Source organism: Sciurus carolinensis, chromosome 1 (genome assembly GCF_902686445.1).
Source record: "Sciurus carolinensis chromosome 1, mSciCar1.2, whole genome shotgun sequence".
Taxonomy (NCBI): Eukaryota; Metazoa; Chordata; class Mammalia; order Rodentia; family Sciuridae; genus Sciurus; species Sciurus carolinensis.
The window spans coordinates 164,217,756-164,227,989 of NC_062213.1; positions in this window are offsets into that span (position 1 = coordinate 164,217,756).

Sequence of the window (10,234 nt, forward strand, 5' to 3'; positions counted from 1 at the left end):
GAGGTAAACATGTAAAAGCGTGCTCAACTTTTGAATCATGGGGAATTGCAAATTAAAATCACACTGAGTAATCATTATATACCTAGGACATTTTTGTCTGAATTAAAACAACAAAGCAACACCACCCAGAGTGGGTACAGTTGTGAAACAACTGTGACTGGTGGTCATGTGAATTGGTACAAGCGCTTTGGAAAGTTTTGCCAACAGCTACTGAAGTCAATAATATGCATAGCCCATTGTTCAGCAATGCCTCCCCTAAAATATATACCCAACAGAGGCTGCATGTGTGCTCAGCCAAAGACATGTACAACAAGGTTTATGGTAGCACCATCTAAAACTGGAAATGACTCAAATCCCTCTCAACAGTCGAGTGGACAGTTACATAGTGGAATTAAACATTCACACGGGAATACTACTTGGCAATGAAAATGAACAAATGAATCACACACAAACAATTGAGTGAAACCAGGTAAAAAAGAGAAGGCATATTTTATAAATTCATTTTTATGAAGTCCAAAACAGGCAAAATTAATCTAGATAGAATTTACTAATCTTGTGATAGAACTAATCATTAATCTAGTGATACAACTCAGATTTGTGATTACCTTTGGGGGTGCAGATGGATTGGGAGAAGATGATCTGAGTGGTCATTGTGTGAAAATTTGTTAAGCTGGACACATGATTGATGCTCTTGTCTATTTATCAAGCTTCAATTGAAAAGGAGAAAAGAAGGAAACTCGTAAAAATAAATGTTTACATTGGCAAATTTACCTCCTCAAGAGCTTTCAAACTCATCCTTTCTCTTTGCTTCCTGTCCTCCCACTTAATGCCAGTCTCATTAACCCTTCTTCGGCCTATTGCAATTGCCTCTTCACCTGGTCTCCTTGCCTCGATCCATTCCCTTCAAAGACATCCTCCACCATGGGACCAGAGGGAGCTTCCTAAAGAACAAAACTAGCTGTGCCACTCACCTCCTATGGAATAAAATTCTCAGCATAGTATTTATTCTTATTTTTAAATTTTAATTCATTTTGAAACTATAATTCAGAGAGCGAGACCCGTATACCTACAGGTGACGTAACAATGAGCAATTTGCTCTATTTTTCCAGATCAAATGTTGTTGTCATGAAGAAATAAACTAAGATGCCAATGAAATCCAGTCTCTCCATTCCACACAGTCTGTTCCATGGTCACGATTATCCTGAATTTTGATGTATGTCATTTTATTTATGCATCCATGGGCAGTACACAGAATTGTTTTATGAGTTTTAAGTGTATGTATATATAAATATTATAAAAGTAATGTGTATTTTTATAATCTTTAAGCTTCCATTGCTGTGTTTTTATAATTTATACACGGGAATCAATCTAACAAAAGAGGTAAAAGACCTCTATGATGAGAACTATAGAACATTAAAGAAAGAAATTAAAGAAAATCTTAGAAGATGGAAAGATCTCCCATGTTCTTGGATTGGCAGAATTAATATTGTCAAAATGTCCATACTACCTAAAGTGCTATACAAATTCAATACAATTCCAATTAAAATCTCAATGATGTACCTCATAGAAGTAGAGCAAGCAATCATGAAATTCATTTGGAAGAATAAGAGACCCAGAATAGCTAAAGCAATCCTTAGCAGGAAGAGTGAAGCAGGGAGCATCACAATACCAGAACTTCAACTATACTACAGAGCAATAATAACAAAAACGGCATGGTATTGGCACCAAAATAGACAGGTAGATCAATGGTACAGAATAGAGGACACAGAGATACACGGATCTAAAATGTTCACTTTAGCCACTCTGTGGCATCATGGTATATGGATCAACCATAATTTCCTATTGATGACCACTGATTGTTTCCCGTTTTCCACTATTATCAACAATGAAGCAATGAATGCCAGTTTTTCTCTTTGAACAGTAAGTAAGAATTAGTGTTACTTACTACGTATAGAAATGAAATCCTTGGATAGTGGAGTACATCCATCTCAACTTCAGTGGAATTAAATATTCACACAAAATAGTTATAACAAATCGATACTCTCACCAGGAGCACATGAGTTTGCTGATTAATTTTCAGCCTCAACAATTGGTATTGTCAGTCCTTTAACTTTCAACACTCTGGTAAGTATGAACAAGTTAAATCCCTTGGGGTTTTAATTTTCATTTTGATACCAAATAGTTTGAACTTATGTGGTTTTAATTTTTTATTGTAAGCTTGTTTACAGCAGGGCTGGTGTTTTTTTGGAATTCCATGTGTCCTGATCTCTAGAAGGCAGTTTTATGCTTCCTGCCCAGGGCTAGGCAACTCTAATCATGCCATTCTCTTTTTAAACTCTCTAAAAAAGATTTTCAGAAAATAATTCATATTTCTTAGGTTGATATACAAGACTGCATGATTTGTCTTCTGCTCAGATCTCCAACTTCAACTAAAGTCTGAAGGTATCACTTTGGCTTTATACTCCCCCTTGGTTTCCAATGAATGGAACTTCTTTTGATCGGGTCCATGTGTTAATGGTGGAGAAAGTAGTTATATTTCATTCAGTGGGGGGAGGTGTTATGTTTCATCCATATTTCTAAGCTCGTGTGTGTTTTGTTTTTCCTGAAGATTTGTTCTGCAGTAGCTAAATTTGCTATGTTGCTAGGTTTGGAGTTTCAGAGTAGGTTGCTTTCAGGATCTTGGACCTGCCTGTTTTTCTGCCTCTATTTCTTTCCATATGCCAAATCTTTTCCCTTGTCTCCTAAAATCAAGCCACGTGGAACAACTCAGTTTCCCCAAACCATACTGCTTTGACTTTGCATTTGTCGTTTCTTCTCCTTGGTCACCTTCAAGGATCAGATCTGCTTCCACCTTCACTGGGAGAAGTGAACCCAGACCAGGTTAGATGGCCCTGCTGTCCTTCCGCTGCCTTCCTGTGCTGTGTTATAAGAGCTTGTGTATGTCTATCTCACTCATCTGCTGCTTGAGGACAATGATAATATCTTATCCTTCATTGTTTTCCGCCTTAGGATAGAGCACAGTGGCTAGCACAGAGTGAGCACCTGATAAACATTAAGGAGGATTAAAGAGCCCTTCCTGGGCTGGGGATATAGCTCAGTTGGTAGAGTGCTTGCCTTGCAAGCATAAGGCCCTGGGTTCGATCCCCAGCACCCCCCCCCCCCAAAAAAAAGTCCTTCCTTTAGTTGATAGGTGAAAATGTGTGTGTATGTATGTTTAATTACATGTGCAAACATGTACATATATCCTTGAATATACGATGATATACAATTGGAGTTGCATGTATGTTTGTGTGCATGTGTGTGTGTCCAAATACATGCAAGGACAAGCATCTTCACTCTTCTCTTGAGTGGGTGACACAAATCGTTAGGTGGCATTTGTGGAGATGCTGCAGTGTTCGCGGTGAAAGTGGAGAGGAGGAATAAAGGATAATTGCCACTTTGGTGACCAAACCGTGGAATATGTGGTCCAAGCAGCTCTCAGTCAGAAACTCTAGCTATGGAAGGTGTCTGTTAGGGAGGGCAGAATCCATGTATCTAACACCATACTGCTTTTGGGTTCAAAGTATCCGGCAGAGAGAGTGGAGTGAGGTTTGGCATTGATGGGACAGCCTAGGTGGTTCCTGTGGATCTGATATCTTCAAGTCCAGTGGAAACCTGAGTGCCAAGTTTTCACTTCTCTTTTCCTTTTTCTCCTTTGGAGGCCAGTTCTTGCCACCCACAGGGGCCTTGTGCTATCTGTATCTGTGTTTCCTTTTCTCTGGCTCTCTGGCATGTATGGGCAATCAGAAACTTTACATGGGCACACACTCAGCCTCTTTCTCTTTCTCCTTGTTTTATGGGATCCAGTCTGGGGTCCACCTTTATTGGCAGAGGAGTTCCATGGCTATGATGTCACCTGTGCTCAGTTGGAAGACCCCAGCATGAATCGAGACATCAGAGGAAATGAGTGGTGATCCCCTAAGGAGACAAGCTCATGAAGTCATCATCGGTGACAGTGAAGGAAATGAAGGAAAACGGAGGTCAGAGTTATAAGAGCAAAGCAATGTTTACTCATTCATTCATCATCCATTCGACAAATATACGCCGAGCCTGACTTTGAGTTAGACATAATTTCTGCCCTCCAGGAATTATGGTTGAACAAGGGAAACTAACACATGGGCAAACAGAAAAATAAAGGTAAGTCCAGGAAGCTTTAAAAAATTCAGATGAGGAATCTAAATGATAGGAAGATCAGTGGGGAAGTGAATCACACTGAAAGAGAATGTGGGCTTAGAGTTAGGTAAACTTAGGTACAGTAGGGTGTATTTAGTAGTTAGGTACAGCAGGGTGTATTTTGACCTATTATACATACATGGGGTGCAACCCATTACAATTTTGAGCCCATTCTTTGTTTTTTAATTATTATTGTAAACAAATGGGATACATGTTGTTTCTCTGTTTGTACATGGAGTCAAGGCATACCATTTGTGTAATCATAAATTTACATAAGATAATGTTGTTTGCTTCATTCTGTTATTTTTTCCCTTCCCTCCACCCCTCCCACCCCTCTTTTCCCTCTATACAGTTCTTCCTTCCTCCATTCTTACCACCCTCCTTATCCCTAACCCTAAACCTAACCCTAACCCTAACGCTAACCCCTCCCACCCCCCATTATATGTCCTCATCCACTTATCAGCGAGATCATTCGTCCTTTAGTTTTTTGAGATTGGCTTACCTCACTCAGCATGATATTCTACAATTTCATCCATTTGCCTGCAAATGCCATAATTTTATCATTCTTCATGGTGGAGTAATATTCCATTGTATATATATGCCACAGTTTCTTTATCCATTCATCAACTGAAGGGCATCTAGGTTGGTTCCACAATCTGGCTATGGTGAATTGAGCAGCAATGAACATTGATGTGGCTGTATCTCTGTAGTATGCTGATTTTAAGTCCTTTGGGTATAGGCCTTGACCCCATTCTTGTGATTGTACATGATGTGGAGTTTCACTGGTCATGTATTCATATATGACCATAGAAAAGTTATATCCAGTTCATTCTACTATCTTTCCTATTCCCAACCCCCTCCCTTCCCTTCATTCTCCTTTGTCTATTCCAATGAACTTCTATACTTCCCCTCCTTACCCTCCTTTGTTGTGGGTTAGCATCCACTTATCAGAGAGAATATTTGGCCTTTGGTTTTTTGCAGCTGGGTTATTTCACTGCATGATAGCCTCCGGTTCCAACCATTTACAATCAAATGCCATAATTTCATTCTTTATGGCTGGGTAATATTCCATTGTTTATACATATCTCATTTTCTTTACCCATTCATCTATTGAAGGGCACTTAGGTTGGTTCCATAGCTTCACTATTGTGAATTGAGCTGCTATAAACATTGACATGACTGTGTCACTGTAGTATGCTGATTTTAAGTCCTTTGGGTATAGGCCTAGGAGTTGGATAACTGGGTTAAATGGTGGTTCCATTACAAATTTTCTAAGGAATCTTCATACTGCTTTCCAGAGTGGTTTCACCAACTTGCAGTCCCACCATCAATGTATAAGTTTATCTTTTTCCCTACAACCTCAACAACATTTATTGTTACTCATATTCTTAATAATTGCCATTCTGACTGGAGCGAGATGAAATCTCAGTATAGTTTTAATTTGCATTTCTCTAATTGTTAGAGATGTTGAACATTTTTTCATATTTTTTGACCATTCATATTTCTTCTGTGAAGTACCTGTTCAGTTCCTTTGCCCATTTATTGACTGGGTTATTTGTTTTTTTGGTGTTAAGTTTTTTGAGTTCTTTATATGTCCTGGAGGTCAATGCTCTATCTGTGGTGCAGATGGTGAAGATTTTCTCCCATTCTGTAGGTCGTCTCTTCCTGTTTCTTTGTGTGAAGAAGCTTTTTAGTTTGATGCCATCCCATTTATTGTTTCTTGATTTTACTTCTTGTGCTTTGTGAATCTTTTTGAGTAAGTCTGTTCCTGAGCTGACGTGATGGAGAGTTGGGCCTACTGTTCCTCTAGTGGGCGCAGGGTCTCTGGTCTAATGCCTAGGTCTTTGATTCACTTAGTGTTGAGTTTTGTGCAGGGTAAGATATAGGGATTCAATTTCAATCTACTTTGTATGGATTTACGGTTTTTCCAGCACCATTTGTTGAAGAGGCTATCTTTTCTCCAATGTATGTTTATGGAAACTTTGCCTAGTATGAGATAACTGTATTTATGTGGATCTTAAGTTTCCATTCTGTTCCTGGACTATGTAAGTTACTGACTAATTGAGTATATGCTTCTTCAGCTGGATGTTGGACACAACACATCTATACAGACATTCTGTGATGATTAAATTAAAGAATTTTTTGGTGGAGTCTGACTCATGGCAAGCTCTGACATGGAAGACATTTGATTATATATTTTATATAACTGATGCTTGATGCTAAATTTCAAAGTAAAAAGTAGGAGTTAACTAGCTGAAAAAAGGAAATGTGAGGGTCTAGGCAAAGAACTCAACCACATCCAACACACTGACACATTGCTTGAGCTTTCCATCATTTGATGTGGTTGAGGGAAGGACTCAGGTGCAGAAGCAGTAGAAGCTGAAGTTAGAACTGTAAATAGAGGTCAAATCATGCAGCATACCTACCTAAGAGCTCTGAAGTATTTTCTGAAATTCATCTTTAGAAATTTAAAACAAAAAGCTACTTTTAGTCAACTTGGCAAAAGCATCAAGGATTTCATGTAGCTTGAGTTAATAATTTTACTTTAGAAATTTAAAACAAAAAGTTACTTTCAGGCAGCTTGGCAAAAGCATCAAGAATTTCATGTAGCTTGAGCTAATAATTTTACTTCCAGCAATTTATCAGGGGGTAATCAGAAATGAAGATTAAAAATTATGTACAAAATGTACCTTGAAAACTATTTTATAATAATGGAGTGGGAAACAAAATAAATGTTAAGTAATTGAAAAATGACTAGGCAAATTAAGATATATTCAATTGATGTAATTTTTTAAGCAAAAGTATTCAACAATATTTAAAGACGTAGGAAAGCATTCATAATAAAATGTCAACTAAAAAATTCAAAGCTTAAATACAATGATTTAGTTTGGGTTTAAAAGAGAATGAAAAGAAATATGTATGTGTGTACCCACACTATTGGGAAGAATTATACCCCCCAAAGCCCAAATGCATAATTGGGATTATTAGTGATTTCTGTTTTCTTTTCAAAAATTTTTAAATACTTCCCATGTTTTTAGAAGGCATAAATAACTTTTATAATTAAAAATATTCTTTTAAATGATCCCTTTGGAAGATGCGGTATAAAATATATTGAAGAGAGGTTTCTATATAGAAAAAATTGAGGTAGTTAAATGAAGATTCTAACAATCCAAGGGAGAAGTGATACAATTTTCAGCCAGGGCATGGTAAAGCCCAGTATGGATTTCAGAAGAACTAGAATTAAGAAGATTTTTCACCTTCTGAACATGGGTGAAACAGAGAAGAAATCAAGCATGATGCCTGCATTTCTGATCTGGGAAATCCAGTGCAGTGTGTACTGATCTCAGAGACCAGGAACACAGAGAAAAGGTCCTTTGGAGAACAAAGTTCTGTTTTGCATATGTTGAACTTGATTTGTTTTCCGGGGAGGTGGCCAAGTCTAGTAAATAGATAAATAAGCCTGAGTTCATTCCACAAAAATATATTTAGCATCAACTCTGTGGCAGACAAGATCTGGGTTTTGGACACAGCAGTGTATAAAACAGATTAGAACTTGCGTGCTATTTGGGGAACTACAGCCTCCAGTTTAGAACAGACATCTGGGTTAGAAAGATGTTTACAGGTGTCAACAACCTGTAGATGGAAGGTGGAGAAACCACAAAAAGTGGGCGAGCCAGATAACTTAAGGACTGTAGGATAGGAAAAGTGGGCTTATTTTGGTTCAGTCAGGCTATTTCTTTTCTATAACTCAGAGAATTCAACTGCTTTGAAAAATGTCTGCCAATACCTTGAGTGTAATAACTACTTTTTGATCGTACTCAACTCCCAACCTACCTACCTCGTCTGTGTCTGTGAGAGATGGGCAAATCACTGTATCTCCTAGACATGGTTACCACAATTCTAAAATAGGAATAATGTGGCCTTCACCTGCTTCAGGGTCTGTGCCCCTTCTGCCTAGAATGTTCTTCCCTGTGACCTTCCCCTCCTTGCTCCTTCATGTCATTCAGATCTCTGCTTAACTAGCACTTCTGCAGAGATCTTCCTTGATCTTCTAATATAAAGTAGCATTGGGATATTAGGATGTATATTTTTTGGTGTCCATCCATGGTTCCTGACTCACAACTTTCTACCCAAAGCTAGCCACAGAAACTTGAGTCGCTCTTCCCCAAAGCAATTCATAGACACTCTAATCTTTCCCTCACCTCTCTCTGCCTTGGAGCAGCCAGAAAGAAATTCTCTGGGTTGGGGTTATAGTTCATTTTTTTTTTCCTGGAGTCTAATTATTTAATTTTTTAAATTGTTAGATAAAAATTGTACACATTTATAGGGTACCATAAGATGATTCAGTTGTAGTTCATTTGGTAGAGCACTTGCCTAGTGCATGTGAGGCACTGGGGTTGATCCTCTGCACCACATAAAAAATAAAAATAAATAAATAAAAATTGTGTCCCTCTACAACAACAACAACAACAAACAAAAAAAAAAAAAAAAAAAAAAAAAAAGAAAGAAAGAAGTTCTCTGACCTACCCTGGTCTGATAGTAGTCCACGACCCCTGGGTGGGTCTTGCTTCACCCAGGAGGGAGGAATGCTGTAGAGAGAGGCCTATAAGAATGCTAAAGCAGACAGGCCTTGCTGGGCTTTCCCACCAGATCTCTTAGTATTAGAGCATGTCCTTTTTGTCCAATCACTTTTGACTTGACTGTCCCAGCTTCAATCATGTGTGCAATGAAGTCTCCATGCAAATCCAAAGGGACAGGGCAGAGAGCTTCCAGACAGTCCAGCACTGGAGGTTCCTGAAGGGTGGCATACCCAGAGAGGGCAGGAAGTGTTTCCTGAGTTCTGTGAGCTGCTTGAACAAATTAATCAAACCAGAGGAGGGGGTGCAGATACTCCAATTTAAAATGGGTCCATCTGCAGATTTGGAGGCTCAGACTTGTGACTGGGTCTGAAGTGAGGCAATTCTGGGAACTGAGCCTTCAACTTGTGGGATCTGATACTGTCTCCAGGTAGAGAGTGTCACAATAGAATTGAATTAGAGGTCAGGCAAGCTGGGGTCCACTGAAGAACTGCTTGCTTGCTTGCTGGTAGGGAGCAATGTCCATACTTTTTGAGGTCACAGATGTTGTGTGTGTCGAGAGTGTGTGAGAGCAGAGGAAAGCATGGTCTGTTGTTTTCAACACAAGCATGAGCCCAGGCCTCCATTCTAATCATCGTCTGACATTTCTGGTATTGTCTGTTCCTTTGTTGTTTCCCCTACCCCACAGTTGGTATGTGTCATCAGAGTATGGGCCCAGTCTGTCTTGTTCTTTGTTATGGCCCCATCTCCCACGACAGAGCCAGGCACAGAGCAGGAAAGCAACCATTATTTAACTATTTTAAATTATTTAAATAGTTCTGAACAAATGAAGGAAGGACTTTCCAGCTTTAGGGATAAATATTAAAAAAAAAAAATGACTGAGCATTTCTATGTGCTAAGCACCTTGTTATAGTGCTAAGGATACAAAACTAAATGCAAGTTGTTTCTTATTTGAAAAGAGACACAATCTCAGGAGAAATGCAGACGTTGCAGCTAATCAAGGTGAAGCGGAGGTTTGAGTCAGTTCAGGGAAGGACCTGAAGTTGTGTTATAGTCATGGAAGATGGAACCATCAAGTCTCTGGCTCCAGATTGCACCCCTGGGACTGAAATGACAACTTGTTATTCTCTGACCCAGAGACTTGATTGACGAATGAAAGGTGGGTCAGGAGAATAGGTCCACTTTTAAATCTATACTAGGCTATGAATTTTATATCTTTATGGTTTCATATTCTATATACAGAAATGCATATTTACAAACACAGTAGGAACTCAGTGAATATTTGTAGGAAAAAACAGCCCCATTTCAGTGTGAAATAAAATTCAGAGTTGGTATATCTATACGTTGGGGTATTAGTCCATCTTTAAAAAGAAGGAATTCTGACCATGCTACAACATGGATGAAACTTGAAGATATACAAAGTAATAAAGTCAGTCTCAAAACAC